Below are 22,117 nucleotides of genomic sequence, written 5' to 3'. Positions count from 1 at the left end.
AGTCAAGACAGGGAAACCACCTAAATGTCCATTGCCAGATGAATAGATAAGAAGATGGGGTATATACAGTACAATACTACTCAGCCATAAAAAAGAATGAAAGAATGCCATTTGCTGCAACATGAATGCAACTCGAGATTATCATACGAAGTCAGAAAGAGAAAGACAAATACGACGCGATAAAACTTACATGTGGACTCTAAAATATGGCGCAAATGCACCTATCTACAAAACAGAAATTGATTCATAGACATAGAATTGTGGCTGCCGAGGGGAAGGAGAGGGAGGGGGTAGACCGGGAGGTTCGGGTTAGTAGATGCAAACTATTACACTTAGAGGGAATAAACAACGAGGTCCTACTGTACATCCCAGGGAACCATATCTAATCTCCTGAGATAAACCATAACGGGAAAAGAATATATATGTATATAACTGAGTCACTTTGTACAGCAGAAATTAGCACGACATTGTAAATCAACTATACTTCAGTTAAATAAATAAATGAAATGTCCATGTCCTAACCCCTAGAACCTGTGAATGTTACCGCATATGTCAAAAGGGAATTAAGATTATTAATCAGCTGGCCTTAAAGTAGAGATTATTTAGATGGCCCCCCTGTAACTACAAGAATGGAAGGAAAAGGTGGCAGAATAGGAGCATCAAGGGGATGAGTGACTATCAGTTCAGTTCGGTCGCTCAGTTGTGTCTGACTCTTTGCGTCCCCATGAATCACAGCACACCAGGCCTCCCTGTCTATCACCAACTCCCGGAGTTCACTCAGACTCACGTCCATTGAGTCAGTGATGCCATCCAGCCATCTCATCCTCTGTCGTCCCCTTCTCTTCCTGCCCCCAATCCCTCCCAGCATCAGAGTCTTTTCCAATGAGTCAACTCTTCACATGAGGTGGCCAAAGTACTGGAGTTTCAGCTTTAGCATCATTCCCTCCAAAGAAATCCCAGGGCTGATCTCCTTCAGAATGGACTGGTTGGATCTCCTTGCAGTCCAAGGGACTCTCAAGACTCTTCTCCAACACCACAGTTCAAAGCCATCAATTCTTCAGCACTCAGCTATAGAAGAAGTCAAATGGGACATGAGACTGCCTGCTACTGATAGCTTTGAAGATGGGGTAAAGTGGGGAGACACCAGGAGCCAAAGAATGTGGATAGCCTCAAGCAGCTGAAAAAGGCAAGGTGCAGTTATTGTCATCTGGAGCCTCCAGAATGCTATGCTGCAGATACCTTGATTTTAGTCTAGTGAAGCTTGTGTCAACCTCTAACCTGTATCACTGTAAGATAACAAATGTGTGTTGTTTGAAGCCACTTAAGTTTGTGGTTATTTGTTGCAGCAGCACTGGGAAGCTAAAACAATACCCCAGCATCATAGAATGTACCTATCAACAGTTTTCAACTAACATTTATATAGGAAAAATGTATACCCCCCCACAATTCAATATAGCATTTCAAATGATGTTGGCAAAGACTTATATTCCAAATAAAATAGTTGGAATCACAGATGTTTGAAAAGCCCAAACAGTACCAACCAAGTGGATGTGTCCTGGGACATCACTGACATTGAAAGGCCTGGCACGCTGTACTCAGTGTGACCAGCCATGGCTCCTGTGCTGCTCTTGAATGCACTTCCACAGTGTTTCCCATGGCCATCGAGCTCTTGTTTTCTCCTATTGATATGGAGTGACAAGACTGAGCACATGTCCAGTTGTGGAAAAGGAACCCACATGAGTGGGTCACAACAGAACTCATTGGAAAAGACCCTGATGCTGGGAGGGATTGGGGGCAGGAGGAGAAGGGGACAACAGAGGATGAGATGGCTGGATGGCATCACCAACTTGATGGACATGAGTTTGAGTGAACTCCGGGAGTTGGTGATGGACAGGGAGGCCTGGTGTGCTGCGATTCATGGGGTCACAAACAGTCAGACACGACTGAGCAACTGAACTGAAGGAAACTTCATTGATGATCAAGGTGTTTTAAGCATAATACATTGTAGCATCACTACATTGTTTTTATTTCTAGGAAAGTGGGGGGTTTTGGCTGCGTGCATTCATGATAAGTCACTTCAGTTGTGTCTGAGTCTTTGTGGCCCTATGGATTGTAGCCCTCCAGGTTCCTCTGTCCATGGGATTCTTCAGGCAAGAATAATGGAGTGGGTGGCCATGCCCTTCTCCAGGGAATCTTCCCAACCCAGGGATCAAATTGTCTCTCTTAAATCTCCTACATTGGCAAGCAGGTTCTTTACCACCAGCGCCACCAGAGAAACCTATTTTAGTTGCAGTGTATCAAATTCTTTTAGCATTTTCACACAGAAACTTTAATTTTTCACAGAAAACTGACAGTAAGCAGGAGATGCCTATATATGTGATTAAGATACATAGACAAAATAGAAGTTACAGTTCAAGCTAAGTTTTTACAGTCCTAGAAGGAAATTTTCTGTAATATATATGATTCTTTTAGCTCTTTTCAGTAGTTATCACAGTTTTACTTTTAGAGCCCAGTTGTCCTCCAAGTCTCAAGTTTTGGATTCTGTGGCTGTCCTCCTATTTCATCAGCCATGAAGAGACAGGCATGCAGCAAGTGCCTTCTAGTCCAATTTTATATAGCCCATTATGCTAATATATGTGTTTTCCAACTGCCTGAATAAGAGGTCTCTTCCTCTGTCCATCCACAGGACTGTTTCTGTAGCATAAAATACTAGCAATCAGTAACGTTCTATACTTTTGGCATAAAAATCAAATACTGCTCCAAAACTACGCCTGGCTATCTAATTTAAGCCTATGCAACTTGAATTTACATTCTTGAACTCTGCCATATTAGTTGAAATGAGCACTAAGTACAAATCCAGCAAAGCAAACCCTTAAATACATCAACTATTTTTTTTTTTTGTACAACTTCATCATGTCTCTAAAAAAATGTTTATAGATTCAAAAGAATGCCATAATTTAGATGTAGTGTTTTCACACACAAGAGACTATTTCCTACTCTAACATGTATTTGAATTCTCCTGGTATATTTTAATGTTCTCATGTTGGTAGAAACAACTCTAAATGTAAAAAAAAATGAGGTTCATGAACATTTCAGTTAGGTCAACAGTGCAAGAAGACAGTTAATGCCACATGACTGTTAATGTCATGTGCCCCACTCAGTGGGGAGAAACCATAACCATGGGTTTAGGAATTGCTCTAATAAGTGCAGCACTAAAGCACTTTCTAATCATCTCAACTCTCAAATAAGAATTATGTAAACATATGTTCGAAGAAGGCAATGGCGCCCCACTCCAGTACACTTGCCTGGAAAATCCCATGGATGGAGGAGCCTGGTAGGCTGCAGTCCATGGGGTCTCGAAGAGTCGGACACGACTGAGCGACTTCACTTTCCCTTTTCACTTTCATGCGTTGGAGAAGGAAATGGCAACCCACTCCAGTGTTCTTGCCTGGAGATCCCAGGGATGGGGGAGCCTGGTGGGCTGCCATCTATGGGGTCGCACAGAGTCGGACACGACTGAAGTGACTTAGCAGTAGCAAACGTATATTAGAGCACCTAAGATTTACTACTCAAACCTCTGGCAATAAGAGAGGAAAGATTCTAGTCAATCTGGGGACAAAATGGTGGAATAGAAAGACCTCACCTCACCTCCAATTTTAGTGAAAACACTAAAATCACAACTGCTGAACAACAATGCATTGACAATAAAGGACTGGCACCTACCAAAAAAGATATTCTTCCAAAGACAAAGGAGAAGTCACAGAGAGATGGTAGAAGGGGCAATATTATATTAAATATCATATTATATTTATGATATAATCTTATACCCACCACTTGGGCAACCCAGAAACTGGAAAATAATTATATTGCAGAAATTCTCACAGAAGTGAGAGTTCTGAGCCCCACATCAGGCTCTGCAGTCTAGGGGTCTGATATCGGGAGAAGGAGCCCCAAGAACATTTGGCTTTGAAGGCCAGCAGGGTTTGATAACAGGAGCTCCACAGGAGGAGGAGAAAGAGAAATGTCATTCTTGGAGGGCACACACAAGCCTTTATGTGCACTGGGACCCAAGGGAAAAAGCAGTGACTTCACAGGGGCCTGGGCCAGACCTATCTGCTGGTCTTTGAGGGTCTCCTGGGGTGCTAAGGGCAGCTGTGGCTCACTGCAGGGACAAGGGCACTAGTGGTAGTGTTACTGGGTAATCACTGGGATGATCCCTCCATGGATCACATCCTAGGTGTAGTGAAGGGGCTTGCATAACTCAGTGAAGCTATGAGTCATGCCGTGCAAGGCCACTCAAGGTGGACGGGTCACAGTGAAGAGTTCTGACAAAATATGGTCCACTGGAGAAGGAAATGGCAAACCACTCCAGTATCTTGCTGTAAGAATCCCATGAATCGTATGAAAAGGCAAAAAGATGTGACACCAGAAGATAAACCCCTCAGGTCAGAAAGTGTCTGATATGCTACTGGGGAAGAGTTGAGGGCTATTACTAATAGCTCCAGAAAGAATGAAGCAGCTAGGCCAAAGCAGAAATGACGTTCAGTTGTGAATGTGTCTGGTAGTGAGAATAATGTCCAATACTGTAAAGAAAAATATTGCATAGGATCCTGGAATGTTAGGTCCATGTATCAAAGTAAATTGGATGTGGTCAAGCCACGGGCTTTCCCAAGTGGTACGAGTGGTAAAGAACTCGCCTGCCAGTGCAGGTAGACATAAGAGATGCAGGTTCGATCCCTGGGTGAGCTTATTTTGTTCTATCTCCCAGAAACCAAATTTTCATCCTACCTCTTTTGTAGACTGATGGGTTTTACATTGCAGTACCTGACTCACTGGACCATAAAGAAAGTTGGACTGTAAAGAAAGCTGAGCACCAAAGAATTGATGCTTTTGAACTGTGGTGTTAGAGAAGACCCTTCAGAGTCCCTTGGACTGCAAGGAAATCCAACCAGTCTGTCCTGAAGGAAATCAGTTCAAATGTTCATTGGAAGGACTGATGCTGAAGCTGAAACTACAATACTTTGGCCACCTGATGTGAAGAACTGACTCACTGGAAAAGACCCTGATGCTGGGAAAGATTGAAGGCAGGAGGAGAAGGGGACAATAGAAGATGAGATGGTTGGATGGCATCACCGATGCCATGGACGTAAGTTTGAGTAAGCTCTGGGAGTTGGTGATGGACAGGGAGGCCTGGTGTGCTGCAGTCCATAGGGCCTCAAAGAGTCGGACATGACTGAGCAACTGAACTGAGTCCAAGATGGCAGACAAGTCAACTTCAACTGGACCTTGATTCTCAATCAGCAAGCTAAATGACATACCCAGAGGTGCCATGACAGTTCCAAGGCAGGGTCAAAAGACCAGAAGTGGGTGGTGGCCCAATTCCTGGAAACCTCCACCCCTTCCCCAAAATAGTTGGAATAATCCTTCCACTCATTAGCCTATGAAATTACCCAACCCATAAAAACTAACCACGCCACACTTCCCAGCTGCAGCACTCGCCCTCTGCAATGGCCCACACTCTGTCTGTGGAGTGTGTTTCTCTCTAAATAAATCTATTTCTTAGCTATCACTTTGTCTCTCACTGAATTCTTTCTGGGATAAAGAACCTGAGCTTCATTAGGTTCTGAAACTAGGTACCGTGGGTTTTGGCTGGGTTTAAGTCCCAGCACATGGGTTCCGGTCCCAGTCTGAGGTAAACAGTTTCATACCCCTGACACAGGAGTTTCTGCAAGAAGTACAAAATCATTTGTTCTTATAACCTCTAGAATGCCACTGGTTAAAACCTAGGGAAGATGCTCAAAAGTGTTTATAGATAGACTGACAAAACGGGAAGCCATGGATCTGACTAAACTAAGCATAGCTAATATTCAGAACCTGATAGGAATTTAAGAAGAAGCCTTCTCAACTAAATGAGGAAAAGTAAGACTTTGCAACATAAGTAAATGGGTCCTTGAATATCATTGAGATAGTCTCCCAATTCTTTGGGAAAAAACCAAACCAAACCTGTCCTTTGTTTACAAATGTAGTATTTACATGACCAGAAGTGTGTCTCCAAAACTAATCCAAAGCCCACCAATCCTTCTACCACTCCCAAAACTTTCTCAATTAATCTCAAGAGGCTTGTAAGTATTAAACAAAGGAAAAACAAAGTCATCCTAGAAAAAGCTTACATGTATCTTTGAGATGCAAACATCCTGTCTGGTCTTCAAAAGAACCCTCATCTCTGCTGTCCTTCTAAAATGCAAATTTTAAAAAGAAGGTAAAATAAAACTTGACTTGTTTTCCATAAATATTAGTTTAAAAGGCTTTGGCCATCTCAGTCCCTAAGTATGGTTATAATTTTTAGGGTTTCAAGCTAAAAAAATATTACTAGCTTAAATCTGTGTTTTCCATGTTAAAAAAAACCTTCTCCTTAAACTAATTACAACAGAGTAATTTGGTAAATTATACCTCTGTAAGCAGAATTTAAACATTAATTTTTTTCTCTACCTAATTGATCCTGCCAGTGGCATATGCTTATCTCAAAGCCACACATGTCCAAGTACGCACAGATGGTACACTGAAACTGCAGACAGGTCATTAAATCAGTTATGGCTCCTTTGATCACTCAATTATTACAACTGCATTACCATCAGTTATACTAATCATTGTTTTAATTTGTTCTTTGTTTCCAAACATTGCTTTGTTATCTCCCTGCTGCACTGTGTTTTCGTCAGTGTTGCAAGCTATATTACATACAGCGTGCCTCATTTATGAGTGTTGTTTCTTACAGTACCCAATATGTAACCAAGCCTCCAATAAAACCTCTATGGCTAAACATCTTAAGGAAATAGATCACATTTACAACATAAGATAATTATAATAGTGTGATTCTCGGTATGGGAAGAGCTTCTCCATTTTTGGCTGCAAAGAGTATAATCAATCTGATTTCGGTGTTGACCATCTGGTGATGTCCATGTGTAGAGTCTTCTCTTGTGTTGTTGGAAGAGGGTGTTTGCTCTGACCAGTGCATTTTCTTGGCAAAACTCTATTAGTCTTTGCCCTGCTTCATTCCGTATTCCAAGGCCAAATTTGCCTGTTACTCCAGGTGTTTCTTGACTTCCTACTTTTGAATTCCAGTCCTTTATAATGAAAAGGACATCTTTTTTGGGTGTTAGTTCTAAAAGGTCTTGTAAGTCTTCATAGAACCGTTCAACTTCAGCTTCTTCAGCATTACTGGTTGGGGCATAGACTTCGATTACTGTGATATTGAATGGTTTGCCATTCTTCAAAGATGGAGAAGCTCTATACAGTCAACCAAAACAAGACCAGGAGCTGACTGTGGCTCAGATCATGAACTCCTTATTGCCAAATTCAGACTTAAATTGAAGACAGTAGGGAAAACCACTAGACCATTCAGGTATGACCTAAATCAAATCCCTTATGATTACACAGTGGAAGTAAGAAATAGATTCAAGGGACTAGATCTGATAGACAAGAGTGTCTGATGAACTATGGACGGAGGTTCGTGACATTGTACAGGAGACAGGGATCAAGACCACCCCCATGGAAAAGAAATGCAAAAAGGAAAAATGGCTGTCTGAGGAGGCCTTATAATTAGCTGAGAAAAGAAGAGAAGCAAAAAGCAAAGGAGAAAAGGAAAGATATTCCCATTTGAATGCAGAGTTCCGAAGAATAGCAAGGAGAGATAAGAAAGCCTTCCTCAGCAATCAATGCAAAGAAATAGAGGAAAACAACAGAATGGGAAAGACTAGAGATCTCTTCAAGAAAATTAGAGATACCAAGGGAACATTTCATACAAACATGGGCTCGATAAAGGACAGAAATGGTATGGACCTAACAGAAGCAAAAGATATGAAGAAGAGGTGGCAAGAATACACAGAAGAACTGTACAAAAACGATCTTCACGACCAAGATAACCATGCTGGTGTGATCACTGACCTAGAGCCAGGCATCCTGGAATGTGAAGTCAAGTGGGCCTTAGAAAGCATCACTACGAACAAAGCTAGTGGAGGTGATGGAATTCCAGTTAAGCTATTACAAATCCTGAAAGATGATGCTGTGAAAGTGCTGCACTCAATATGCCAGCCAATTTGGAAAACTCAGCAGTGGCCACAGGACTGGAAAAGGTCAGTTTTCATTCCAATCCCAAAGAAAGGCAAGGCCAAAGAATGCTCATTCTCCAAGCCAGGCTTCAGCAATACATGAACCATGAAATTCCAGATGTTCAAGCTGGTTTTAGAAAAGGCAGAGGAACCAGAGATCAAATTGCCAACATCTGCTGGATCATCGAAAAAGCAAGAGAGTTTCAGAAAAACATCTATTTCTGCTTTACTGACTATGCCAATGGAGAAGGCAATGGCACCCCACTCCAGTACTCTTGCCTGGAAAATCCCATGGACAGAGGAGCCTGCTAGGCTGCAGACCATGGGGTCGTGAAGAGTCAGACACGACTGAGCAACTTCACTTTCACTTTTCCCTTTCATGCATTGGAGAAGGAAATGGCAACCCACTCCAGTGTTCTTGCATGGAGAATCCCAGGGACGGGGGAGCCTGGTGGGCCGCCGTCTATGGGGTCACACACAGTCAGACACGACTGAAGCAACTTAGCAGCAGCAGCAGCAGACTATGCCAAAGCCTTTGACTGTGTGGATCACAATAAACTGTGGAAAATTCTTCAAGAGATGGGAATACAAGACCACCTGACCTGCCTCTTGAGAAACCTATATGCAGGTCAGGAAGCAACAGTTAGAACTGGACATGGAACAACAGACTAGTTCCAAATAGGAAAAGGAGGACGTCAAGGCTGTATATTGTCACCCTGCTTACTTAACTTCTATGCAGAGTACATCATGAGAAACGCTGGGCTGGAAGAAGCACAAGCTGGAATCAAGACTGCTGGGAGAAATAACAATAACCTCAGATATGCAGATGACACCACCCTTATGGCAGAAAAGTGAAGAGGAACTAAAAAGCCTCTTGATGAAAGTGAAAGTGGAGAGTGAAAAAGTTGGCTTAAAGCTCAACATTCAGAAAACGAAGATCATGGCATCTGGTCCCATCACTTCATGGGAAATAGATGGGGAAACAGTGGAAACAGTGTCAGACTTTATTTTTTGGGGCTCCAAAATCACTGCAGATGGTGACTGCAGCCATGAAATTAAAAGATGCTTACTCCTTGGAAGAAAAGTTATGACCAACCTAGATAGCATATTGAAAAGCAGAGATATTACTTTGCCAACAAAGGTCCGTCTAGTCAGTTCAGTTCAGTTCAGTCGCTCAGTCCAACTCTTTGCACGCCAGGCCTCCCTGTCCATCACCAACTCCTGGAGTTCACCCAGACTCACATCCATCGAGTCAGTGATGCCATCCAGCCATCTCATCCTCTGTCGTCCCCTTATCCTCTTGCCCCCAATCCATCACAGCATCAGAGTCTTTTCCAAAGAGTCAACTCTTCGCATGAGGTGGCCAAAGTACTGGAGTTTCAGCTTTAGCATCATTCCTTCCAAAGAAATCCCAGGGCTGATCTCCTTCAGAATGGACTGGTTGGATCTCCTTGCAGTCCAAGGGACTCTCAAGAGTCTTCTCCAATACCACAGTTCAAAAGCATCAAATCTTCAGCGCTCAGCCTTCTTCACAGTCCAACTCTCACATCCATACATGACCACAGGAAAAACCATAGCCTTGACTAGACAAACCTTTGTTGGCAAACTAATGTCTCTGCTTTTGAATATGCTATCTAGGTTGGTCATAACTTTCCTTCCAAGGAGTAAGGGTCTTTTAATTTCATGGCTGCAATCACCATCTGCAGTGATTTTGGAGCCCAAAAAGATAAAGTCTGACACTGTTTCCACTGTTTCCCCATCTATTTCCCATGAAGTGATGGGACTGGATGCCATGATCTTTGTTTTCCTGAATGTTGAGCTTTAAGCCAACTTTTTCACTCTCCACTTTCACTTTCATCAAGAGGCTTTTGAGTTCCTTTTCACTTTCTGCCATAAGGGTGGTGTCATCTGCATATCTGAGGTTATTGATATTTCTCCCAGCTTGTGCTCCTTCCAGCCCAGCGTTTCTCATGATGTACTCTGCATAGAAGTTAAATAAGCAGGGTGACAATATACAGCCTTGACGTCCTCCTTTTCCTATTTGGAACCAGTCTCTTGTTGCATGTCCAGTTCTAACTGTTGCTTCCTGACCTGCATACAGATTTCTCAAGAGGCAGGTCAGGTGGTCTCGTATTTCCATCTCTTTCAGAATTTTCCACAGTTTATTGTGATCCACTTTCCAGTCGTCATGTATGGATGTGAGAGTTGGACTGTGAAGAAAGGTGAGCACTGAAAAATTGATGCCTTTGAACTGTGGTGTTGTAGAAGACTCTTGATTGTCCCTTGGACTTCAAGGAGATCCACCAGTCCATTCTGAAGGAGCTCAGCCCTGGGATTTCTTTGGAAGGAATGATGCTAAAGCTGCAACTCCAGTACTTTGGCCACCTCATGCGAAGAGTTGACTCATTGGAAAAGACTCTGATGCTGGGAGGGATTGGGGGCAGGAGGAGATGGGGACCACAGAGGATGAGATGGCTGGATGGCATCACTGACTCGATGGACTCACGTCTGAGTGAACTCTGGGAGTTGGTGATGGACAGGGAGGCCTGGCGTGCTGCGATTCATGGGGTCGCAAAGAGTCGGACACGACTGACCGATTGAACTGAACTGAACTGAGGTATGGGAAGAGGCAACAAGGGAAAATGTGTCCTGGATCATAGACAAGATCCAAAGAATCTTTAATTATTGATAGGAGTCTAATCCAAAACTTAGCACCTGAAGTGGCATATCAAAATTTTTCTCCTGATCTGGGATGAACCTCCCAGAGCTGTGGGACAAAATATGATCATGAAACGTCTCGCAAATCTTGGTTAAATTTCTTACTGAGAGGACAGGATCTGAGGTAGCCCTCTAACATGAGCCAGTGAACCCTGAGGAAACTCAAGAAGGAGAAAAGTACCTGCTATCCAGCAGCCATCAGACTACTGCTACTCCCTACGGTGAACCCTGAGGAAACTTAGGATATAGGCCCCAGATAGCAGAGGTGCATATCAAGGAAATGATTTCAGCATCCCAGATTCTTAGATCTTCCCGTACATAGAAAAGCACTGAATTCCTTAACTCAAGGTATTGCCTCCTGGGCTTGAAGTCCTCAAAATTCCCACCAAATAAAACCTTAACTTTTAGGTTTTAATATTTTTAAAGTCTACAGGTATAAAATAGAAACTTCCCGTATAGGATCAGAAGAAGTAACCTTGGGAACACTAGCACCAATGGCAGACATTACCAGAGAGATTCATCTGATAAGACACAACCAGAAACAATTAGAATGGTCATTGGCCCTTTTTTCCCCTACAAGATTACGGGATGGACAGTGACAGTGGGGACTTGTTATAGGGAAGAATTGAGTCCATGTTGTACCTGCTTCTTTCACTTTAACTTTTGCTTCTCATTGTTTTTGTTCACTAAAAGGATACTGTCCATACATAATGGCTTGCCTTGGGGAACCCTATCCACTCTGCCCGAGTGTTAAACCAAAATGCCTTTGTTTAGAGCCCTGTCCACCTGCAGATGGCTACAGGAAGTAAGAAATTAACACCTCCCTGTCCCGAGGCTAGCTATTCCAGGAGATGTTTTTAAGATTCATGGCCATTTAAACTTTACCTCCTCACCTCTCTCCAGCTCCCGCCACACACACACACACATCATTCTATAAAAGAATCTGGCATCCAGACCCAGATAAGATGGTTATTTTAGACATGAGTCTGCCATCTTGGGCAGTTGGTTTCCAAATAAAGTTGTATTCCTTGCCTCAACATCTCATCTCCAATTAATCGGGCTGTCGTGCAGTGAACAGAATGAGCTTGGACTTAGTAACAGATTTACAGAAGTCAGTTGTATTTCTTTACACTAACAATATCAGAAAAGGAATGTTAAAAAACAATACCTCTCAAAATCACACCAAAAAAGATGCTTAGGAATAAAGCTGACCAAGAAGGTTGAAGACTTATGCTGAGAAGTATAAAATATTAACAAAGGAAACTGATGATTCAAAGAAATGGAAGGTTACCCCATGCTCTTCTATTGGAAGAATTAATATAATATGGCATACTACCCAAAGTAATCTACAGATTTAATGCTATCCCTATTAAATTGCCCATGAAATTTTTCACTGAACTAGAATAATCCTAAAATTTAGAGCCAAAAAGACTCAGAAATGCCACAGCAATCCTGTAGAAAAAGAACAAAGCAGCAGGTATAACCCTCCACACTTCAAATAATACTACAAAGGTACAGTAATCAAACAGCATGGTACTGGCACAAAAACAGACATATAGTTCAATGGAACAGAATACAAAGCCCAGAAATAACCCCAAGAATATATAATAGTAAAGACTCTATATTCAGTATCCTATGATAAACCATGGAAAATAATATTAAACAATAATATGTATATATGTAAAACTGAATCACTTTGCTGTACAGCAGAAATTAACAAAGCACCGTAAATCAGTGATACTCCAATTTTGAAAAATAGGAGCACCTAAATATATAAAAATAGTAACAGACATAAAAGAAGAAATTAATAGGAATACAATAATAAGAGAATTTAACACCTCACTGGCAATAATCTTCCAGACAGAAAAATCAGTAAGGCAGAGATCCTAAATGACAAAACACTTAGATTTAATTGGTATCTACAGAATACTAGGTCCCAAAAAAGCAGAACACATTCTTTTTAAATGCACGTGGAACTTTCTCTGGGATAGACCACAAACTAGGACACAAAACGCTCAACAATTAAAGAGGGTAGAAATTATTTCAAGAATCTTTTCTGACCACAATGGCATAAAACTGGAAATGAGCCACAGAAAGAGAAACAAAAAACAGCAACATGAAGATTAAACATTCTACTAAAAAACCAATGGCTCAAAGAGGAAATTAAAATTTTAAAACTAAACAAAATCCAACAAACCTCTAATCAGCCTTACCAAGAAGAAAAGTGACAGGACTCAAATAATGAAATAAGAAATGAAAAAGGAGAAATAACTGATACTGCAGTAATTAAAAAAAATACTATGAATACTATGAACAGTTATATGCCAACAAAATGGACAACCTGGAAGAAATGGACAAGTTTCTAGTAACATACAGTCTGCCATAACTGAGTCAAGAAGAAAGATAATTTGAACAAACTGATCACTAGATCTGAAACAGAATTGGTTATTTTAAAAAAATTCCCTGCAAACAAAAGTCCGGGACCAGATGGCTTCATTGGGGAATTCTGCCAAACATACAAAGAGGAACTTATACCTATCCTTTTTGAACTCTTTCAAAGGATTGAAGAGGCATCACCATCACCCTGATACCAAAACCAGACAAAAGCACTCCCCTCAAAAGATTATTACAGGCCCATATCTTCATGAATATAGATGAAGAAATCCTCAATAAAACACCAGCAAACCAAATCCAACAGTACATGTAAAGGATTATACACCATGATCAAATTGGATTCAACAAGATTGCAAGGATGGTTCAACACATGCAAAATCATTGAGATACACAACATCAATGAGACAGAAACCACATGTTCATCAACAGATGCAGAAAAACCATTTCATAAAATTCAAAATCCATTCATGATAAAAACTCTCACCAAAGTGGGTATAGAAAAAATATGTCAATAAAAACAGTTTATGACAAACCCTAGCCAACATACTCCTCAATGATGAAAAGCTGAAAGACTCCTGCTAAAATCTGAAATAAGACTAGGATGCCCATACTGTCACCATTTCCATTCAACATAGTAATGGAATTTCTAGACTTAGCAATCAAACAAGAAAAAGAAAAGATATCCAAATCAAAAGGGAAAAAGTAAAACTGTCAATACAGGCAGGTGATAAGATATTCTATATAGAAAACCCTAAAGACTACACACAAAAAGTATTAGAACTGATAAATGAATTCAGTAAGTTAGCAGAACATAAGATTAGCATACAGAAATATACTGCATTTCTTTTTAAACTTTAATAGCTCTGAAGCGGAGGTGTTACAATATGTAGATGATATCTTGCTCCGTGCTGAGACAGAGGAAGCTTGTTCGCGAGCCTCAGAAGATTTCTTAAACTTTCTGGCAGGCTGTGGTTACAAGGCATCAAGAGAAAAGGCTCAGCTTTGTCAACAATCTGGTTAGATATCTGGGCCTAATCATATCGGAAGGAACTAGGGCCATAGGCCCTGAGAGAATTAAACCTATACTAAATCATCCCCTGCCTATGACTTTAAGACAATTGAGAGGATTTTTGGGAATCACAGGTTAGTGTCGCATTTGGATTCTGGGTTATGGGGAACTTGCCCAGCCTTTATATAAACTTATAGCTGAAACTCAGCAGGCCCAAACCGACAAACTGGTTTGGTCTCCAGAAACTCAAAAGGCTTTTAAGGTTCTTCAGATTGCTCTCCTGCAAGCCCCAGCTCTGAGCTTGCCCACAGGGTCAGAATTTAATTTGTTTGTCACTGAAAGAAAAGGTGTGGCATTGGGAGTTTTGACACAAACCCTAGGGCCTCAACCTATTGCTTATCTAAGCAGAGAATTAGATGTAATTTCACGTGGGTGGCCCCACTGCCTAAGAGTAACTGGGGCAGTGGCTTTATTAGCACCTGAAGCTTTAAAAATAATGGACAAAACCTTACCTTACTGACTTTTCATGATGTGCATGGAATATTAAATTCTAAGGTTAGTATTTGGATGACAGACAGTAGGCTTCTTTGTTAGAAAACCAGTGCTGCTGCTGCTGCTAAGTCACTTCAGTCGTGTCCGACTCTGTGCGACCCCAAAGACGGCAGCCCACCAGGCTCCCCGTCCCTGGGATTCTCCAGGCAAGAACACTGGAGTGGGTTGCCATTGCCTTCTCCAATGCAGGAAAGTGAAAAGTGAAAGTGAAGTCGCTCAGTCGTGTCTGACTCTTAGCGACCCCATGGACTGCAGCCCACCAGGCTCCTCCATCCATGGGATTTTCCAGGCAAGAGTACTGGAGTTGGGTGCCATTGCCTTCTCCTAGAAGGACCAGTAACTAAGCTTAAAGTTTGTGGAAATCTAAATCCTGCCACTTTCCTTCCTGAGAAGGAAAATGAAACACCTGATCACGATAGTTCTCAATTCCTAACTTTAAACTATCCACTCGGGAGGATCTAAAGGATACCCCATTAGACAATCCTGACATGGAAATATTTACAGATGGCAGTTCTTTTGTTCAGGATGGAAAGCGTAAAGCAGGTTACGCTGTGGTGACTGCTGAACAGGTTTTGGAAGCAAAATCTCTCCCTCAGGGAACCAGTGCTCAGTTAGCGGAGCTTGTGGCTCTGACCCGAGCTCTAGAGTTAAGCAAAGAGCAGCGGATGGGCCTGATAATCTATGTGAGTCTACTTCTGCTGACTCCAAAAATCCTGAGTCTGCCATTTGATCCTCAAGACAATGCCTTCCTGTCCTGGGCTCACTCCTATGCTGCATTCCACAATCGGTTTAACTGCTGGGTCTGTGGAGCACTCCCCTCTTCATCAGTGGAAGGCTTCCGGAGGTGGACATCTCCACTTCAAGGAAAAGACTTTCTCCAAGTCTGTGAATACCTTTGACGACAATCACATGCGATGCCTCTTCATCTGATGACATCTACCAACCCTAAAATGGACTGGTGCAACACGTTGCACTTTAACTATGTACATAATGTGACTTTTAATTTCGATTTTAACTTGTTTTAATGACTATGTTGCCTGCATCTGTAACTGTATAACTGGATTTGTTTCTAGCCGCATGAAAGCTTTTAAGTTACAAATGGTTACTCAAACTCCTGCTACTGCTGCAGCTTCCTCCAACTACTATTTGGGTCCCCTGGATCAGATATCCTCAATATGAGGATTAGGAGAATATGTTGCCTCACTAATTTAGGGACAATGCCCCATGTCAGCTTGGAAGCAGTTATGGAACGAGAATGACGCCCCTTTTCCCTAGGCAACATAATTCTCCTAAAAGAAAAGGGGGGAATGAGAGAGTCATTTCCTAGGCAGGCTGATAAGGAGACTAGGGGTCCCCAAGAAGAGAAGGGCCTGGAATTCTCAAGGAGGAAGAAAGGACAAACTTTTTTTTTTTCCTTCTCTACATTCCTTAGGATTATATAACAATAATGTATCCTGCCTGAGGACAGTCTCTGGATTAAACCTGGCTAATTCTGTAATCTTAAAATGTAAATTATGGGAGTGGACCTGGTCTTTACAAGGATGTATCCTGCCTGAGGACAGTCACTGGATTAAACCTTCTGGCTAATTCTGTTATCTTAAAATGTAAATTATGGGAGTAGGTCTGGTGAGGTCTTTACAACCTCCAGACATTCTTTGGATTCATTGAAGAGTATATAACTTCATTGCTAACACTAGCAAGTGGGTACTCTTTCTGCCTTCTGATGCCTATGGCAGGAGCTTTCTCTATCTCCTTTATACTTTAATAAAACTTTATTACACACAAACACACACACACACAAAATACTGCATTTCTTTACATTAATAAAACATCTGAGAAAGTTAAAAAAAAAAAAAAACTCCATTTAAAATCACATCACACAGACACAGAAAAGCACACACACAAACACACAAAATGCTTAGGAATAAACTGACCAAATAGGTGAAAAACTTATATGCTGAGAACTATAAAACATTGATAAAGGAAACTGAAGATGATTTCAAATAAATAGAAAGATATAACATGCTCTTTAATTGAAAGAATTAATATTGTTGAAATGGCTATACTACCCAAAGCAATCTAAAGATTTAATATGATCCCTATCAAATTACACATGACATTTTTCACAGAAATAGAATAATCCTAAAATGTATATGGAACCACAAAAGCCCCAGAATTTCCAAAGCAATCTAGAGAATAAAGAACAAAACTGGAGGCATAATCTTTCCAGACTTCAGAGAACACTACACAGCTATAGTAATCAAAACAGGATGGTATTGCATTAAAAACATAGATTAATGAAACAGAAGAGAGAGCCCCCAAATTAAATCCTCACCTATACAGTCAACAAAGGAGGCAAGAATAGACAGTAGAGAAAGTCTCTTCATCAAGTGGTGTTGGGAAAGCTGGGCAGCCACATATAAATCAATGAAGTTGAACACTTCCTCACAGCATACACAAAAATAAACTCAAAATGGCTTAAAGACGTAAAGACATAACACCAGACAACTAGAAGAGAAAAGCAGTAAAACATTCTCTGACATAAATCATAGCAGTATTTTCTTAGCTCAGTCCCCCAAGATGAAATAAAAGCAAAAACAAATGAAACCTGACTGGTTCCAAATAGGAAAAGGAGGACATCAAGGCTGTATATTGTCACCCTGTTTATTTAACTTATATGCAGAGTACATCATGAGAAACGCTGGGCTGGAAGAAGCACAAGCTGGAATCAAGATTGCCGGGAGAAGTATCAATAACCTCAGATATGCAGATGACACCACCCTTATGGCAGAAAGTGAAGAGGAACTAAAAAGCCTCTTAATGAAAGTGAAAGTGGAGAGTGAAAAAGTTGGCTTAAAGCTCAACATTCAGAAAATGAAGAGCATGGCATCCGGTCCCACCACTTCATGGGAAATAGATGGGGAAACAGTGGAAACAGTGTCAGACTTTATTTTTCTGGGCTCCAAAATCACTACAGATGGTGACTGCAGCCATGAAATTAAAAGACGTTTACGCCTTGGAAGGAAAGTTATGACCAACCTAGATAGCATATTCAAAAGCAGAGACATTACTTTGCCAACAAAGGTCCGTCTAGTCAGGGCTATGGTTTTTCCTGTGGTCATGTATGGATGTGAGAGTTGGACTGTGAAGAAGGCTGAGCGCTGAAGAATTAATGCTTTTGAACTGTGGTGTTGGAGAAGACTCTTGAGAGTCCCTTGGACTGCAAGGAGATCAGCCCTGGGATTTCTTTGGAAGGAATGATGCTAAAGCTGAAACTCCAGTACTTTGGCCACCTCATGCGAAGAGTTGACTCATTGGAAAAGACTCTGATGCTGGGAGGGATTGGGGGCAGGAGGAGAAGGGGACGACAGAGGATGAGATGGCTGGATGGCATCGCTGACTCGATGGATGTAAGTCTGAGTGAACTCTGGGGGTTGGTGATGGATAGGGAGGCCTGGTGTGCTGCGATTCATGGGGTCGCAAAGAGTTGGACACGACTGAGCGACTGATCTGATCTGAATCAAACGTATAAGCTTTGCATAGCAAAGATTGGGAGAAATATTTGCAAACAGTGTGACCAACAAGAGTTTAATCTCTAAAACACAAAAACAGTTCATACAACTCAGTATCAAAAAAACCCGAAACAACCCAATCAAAAAATGGGCACAAGTCCTAAACAGATATTTTCCCAAGGAAATATACACATGGTCAATAGGCACATGAAAAGATGCTGAACATTGCTATTTACTAGAGAAAGGCAAATTAAAACTACAATGATCCATTATCTCACACTGGTCTGAATGGCCATAACCCAAAAATGTACAAATGATATATACTGGATTGGGTGTATAGAAAAAGGAATGTTCCTACACTTTTGTTTGGAATGTAAATCAGTACAACCATTATGGAATAATGGAATATTACTCATAAAAAGAATGAGATACTGCCATTTGCAGCAATATAGATGAACCTAGAGATTATGATACTAAGTAAGCCATACAGAGAAAGACAAATCTTATGATACTGTTTATAAGTGGAATCTTAAAAAAATGATACAAATGAATTTATATACAAAACAAATAGACTTACAGACATGGAAAACAAAGTTATGATTACCAAAGGGAAAAGATGAAGGAGGGCTAAATTAGGGGTTTGGGATTAACATATATACACTACTATGTATAAAATAGATAACCAACAAAGACCTACTGTATAGCATAGGGAACCATACACAACATTTTGTAATAACCTATAAGAGAAAAGAATCTGAAAAAGAATAGATACATATGTATAACTGAATCACTTTGCTGTACACCTGAAACTAACACAACATTGTAAATCAACTATATTTTGGTTTTTAAAAAAGGACACTGCGGAACACTGCACTAGAATATGATCACACGGGATGAACTGTAGACATGAGGCTGGCAAAGTAGTCTGAAGAAACTTAAGTTACAGTGTTCTGTGTTGCTCTGCTTTGTGGAAGATCAAAAACAGAGAAAACATGAACTGGAAAAGATTTTAGATGAAAGATGAGAATTAGTTGTTTGAACATGTGAATTTAAAATTACTATGGAGTGTGTAAGTGAAGATATTAATATTAAATAGGCAGTTAGAAAGAAGGTTTGGAGAGCAGGAGAGAAGCTAAAAGATTCAAGTTGCAGGTTTGGGGAGTCCACCTAACATTTTATGTGGTAAAAGCACAGTTATAACATCACATAAGAGTACAGTTGACCACTGAACAAAGAGGGATTGGGGTTGTAACCCTTCTGGAAGGGTTATATGTTCCTTTGCCTCTGCTCCCTTAGCTGTCCCCTCCCATGTTACCACACTGCTTTATAATCATTTTTCTTACGAGTTGGCAAACTCCATGTTTTAAAATTTTATTTTTATACATTCAGTTCGGTTGCTCATTTGTTTCTGACTCTTTGCGACCCCGTGGACCACAGCATGTCAGGCATCCCTGTCCATCACCAACTCCCTGAGTTTACTCAAACTCATCTCCATTGATGCCATCCAACCATCTCATCCTGTCATCCCCTTCTCCTCCTGCCTTCAATCTTTCCCAGCATCAGGGTCTTTTCACATGAGTCAGCTCTTCACATCAGGGGCCAAAGTATTGGAGTTTTCAGCTTCAACATCAGTCCTTCCAATGAACACCCAGGACTGATCTCCTTTAGGATGGACTGGTTGGATCTCCTTGCAGTCCAAGGGACTCTCAAGAGTCTTCTCCAACACCACAGTTCAAAAGCATCAATTCTTCGGTGCTCAGCTTTCTTTATAGTCCAGCTCTCACATCCATACATATTGGAAAAACCATAGCCTTGACGAGATGGACCTTTGTTGGTAAAGTAACGTCTCTGCTTTTCAATATGCTGTTTAGGTTGGATATAACTTTCCTTCCAAGGAGTAAGTGTCTTTGAATTTCATAGCTGCAGTCACCATGTGCAGTGATTTTGGAGCCCCCCAAAATAAAGTCAGCCACTATTTCCACTGTTTCCCCATCTATTTGCCATGAAGTGATGGGACCAGATACCATGATCTTCGTTTTTTGAATGTTGAGCTGTAAGCCAACTTTTTCACTCTCCACTTTCACTGTCATCAAGAGGCTTTTTAGTTCCTCTTCACTTTCTGCCATAAGGGTGGTGTCATCTTCATATCTGAGGTTATTGATATTTCTCCTGGCAGTCTTGATTCCAGCTTGTGCTTCCTCCAGCCCAGTGTTTCTCATGATGTACTCTGCATAGAAGTTAAATAAGCAGGGTGACAACAGCCTTGACATACTCCTTTTCCTATTTGGAACCAGTCTGTTGTTTTATACATTGCTGCTGCTAAGTTACTTCAGTTGTGTCCGACTCTGTGTGACCCCATAGACGGCAGCCCACCAGGCCCCCCATCCCTGGGATTCTCCAGGCAAGAACACTGGAGTGGGTTGCCATTTCCTTCTCCAATGCATGAAAGTGAAAAGGCAAAGTGAAGTCACTCAGTCATGTCTGACTCTTAGTGACCCCATGGACTGCAGCCCACCAGGCTCCTCCATCCATGGGATGTTCCATACATTAGGCTTAATGAATAGTGCTTGTGCTCGGTCACTATGTCACGTCTGACTCTTTGGGACCCCCAACTCTGTAGCCCTCCGGACTCCTGCTTGTCTGTGGGATTTTTCAGGCAAGAATACTGGAGTGGGTTGCCATTTCCTCCTCCAGGGGATCTTTCCAACCCAGAGATCGAACCCATGTCTCCTACATTGGCAGGAGGATTCTTTACCACTGAGCCACCCAGGAAGCCCCTTTAGTAATGTTTTTTGAATTAATAAGAGACATTCTTAAGGGACGAACTCTGCACAAAAGGATTACTACTATTGGATTCCAAACTGCTGTGCCCTCTATACCAATGGTTGACAAGGTAAGAGGGAATTGCTCCTGAGGAGTAAACTATTATTAATATTTAGAACTTGAGAACACAAGAGAATTCTCTCTTCGGATGTTGAGAAATATATTTTAACTTCACAACCTTTGTGAACCACTTGGGGCACTAATGAGAGTACTGTTGGGTGCTTTTGGTTGGATGCTGTTGGGTACACTTTTTCATCCCCCTACACAATTGGAGAATAATTTGTTGACCACAACAGTTACAATGCTTTTAACCCTGAAGGATTAAAATTTAAAAAAAGAACAATCACCAAAAAACCCAGAGTTACGGTCCAGCAATCCTACTCCTGGGCATTTATGAGAAAATATAAAAACTAAAAGATACATGCATCCCAATGTTCATTGCAGCATTATTTACAATAGCCAAGACATAAAAATAAACTGAGTGTCCATCAACCAATGAGTGGATAAAGAAGATATGATATGATATGTTATATACATACACAAACAAAATGGACTATTACTCAGCCATAAAAATGAAATATTGCCATTTGAAGCTAGGTGGATGGACCTAGAGGTTCATACTAAGACTTCATACTAAGTGAAGTCAGAGAAAGATAAATATAATATGATATCACTTATACGTAGAATCTAAAACATACAAATAAACTTGCAGTACTTAAAAAACAGAAACAGACTCATAGAAAATGTTATGGTTACCTAAGGGGAGAGGGGGAGGAATAAACTAGGAGTATGGGATTAAAAGAAATACATTATCATATATGAGAGAGATGAACAACAAGGATTTACTGTATAGTTTAAGGAACTATATTCAATATCTTGTAATAAGATATATGTATTTTACAGATTCCATTATAGAAGTGTAACTGAATTACTTCACTGTACACCTGAAACAGTACTGTATACCAACCATACTTCAAAAAAAATGGACAGAGGACCTGAATAGA

General features: G+C 41.0%; 1 long non-coding RNA gene across 11 annotated transcripts in view; it reads right to left on the bottom strand.

Annotated features, from left to right (window-relative positions):
• Positions 1 to 22,117, bottom strand: part of LOC147363529 (uncharacterized) — a 64,209-nt gene that overhangs the window by 26,116 nt on the left and 15,976 nt on the right. The window contains exon 5 of one of the 11 annotated variants that reach the window (XR_015137250.1): positions 926 to 1,068. The exons of 9 other annotated variants lie outside the window; for them this stretch is intronic. This is a non-coding gene — a long non-coding RNA (uncharacterized LOC147363529). Of the gene's footprint in view, positions 1 to 925; positions 1,069 to 19,648; positions 20,518 to 22,117 lie in introns of those variants that run through there. One more of the 11 variants, XR_015137249.1, reaches the window with a different exon arrangement.

Source organism: Bos grunniens, chromosome 11 (assembly GCF_055505025.1).
Source record: "Bos grunniens cultivar Pamir isolate PY7600 chromosome 11, Bosgru_T2T1.0, whole genome shotgun sequence".
In the NCBI taxonomy this organism is placed as follows: domain Eukaryota; kingdom Metazoa; phylum Chordata; class Mammalia; order Artiodactyla; family Bovidae; genus Bos; species Bos grunniens.
This window is presented reverse-complemented; position numbering and strand designations above follow the sequence as displayed.